Source organism: Octodon degus, unplaced genomic scaffold, assembly GCF_000260255.1.
Source record: "Octodon degus isolate 3935 unplaced genomic scaffold, OctDeg1.0 scaffold00004, whole genome shotgun sequence".
Lineage (NCBI taxonomy): Eukaryota > Metazoa > Chordata > Mammalia > Rodentia > Octodontidae > Octodon > Octodon degus.
Genome location: NW_004524580.1, coordinates 26,953,865 through 26,954,534, shown reverse-complemented (window position 1 = coordinate 26,954,534; position 670 = coordinate 26,953,865).

The window sequence follows — 670 nt, the reverse complement described above, 5'->3', positions numbered from 1 at the left end:
CCTGGATCTCACTGTGCAGTTTAGGCTGGCCTTGAGCTCATTTTGTAGCCCAGGCTGTCCTCAAACTGGCAGTGATCCTCCTGCCTCAGCCTCCCTAGTGCTAGGATAACAGGAATAGGCCCCTTCATGGCTTCATCTACAAAGTCCTGATTAGCATGGCTATGTCAAAAATTCATTATTAAGAATAAGTGAGGCCTGTTTTGAAACTGCTTCATTACTATTTTATCTTTTTTCTCATTAAAATGAATAAAAATTATTTAAAAAAAAGAATAAGTGAGGCACAGCAGGAAGTTTGTAGGCTGGTGCCTAGTGCCTGGTGAACACCCATGAGCTACAAGCTCAGATTGTTGGTGTTTTACTGATGTTGATGTAGGACAATTATGGTCCATAAGATGTTTCTGTTCCAAGAATTACTGTCCAGGGTCGACCAAATAGCTCAGCGGATTAAAGTGCCTGCCAGCAGGCACAGGGGCCAGGGGCTTAATCCCTGGGCCTGCCATGCTGGCCCTGCCCCTGGGGCGCACCGAGATGACAACTGAGAATGGGCATGGTGGCTCCTGCCTGTAATCCCAGCGCTTGGGACATTGAAAACAGGTGGATCACTATGAGTCCGAGATCTAGTAGTGAGACCCCAAACACTCTGTAGACCCTTTCTTAAAAATACAAAAAA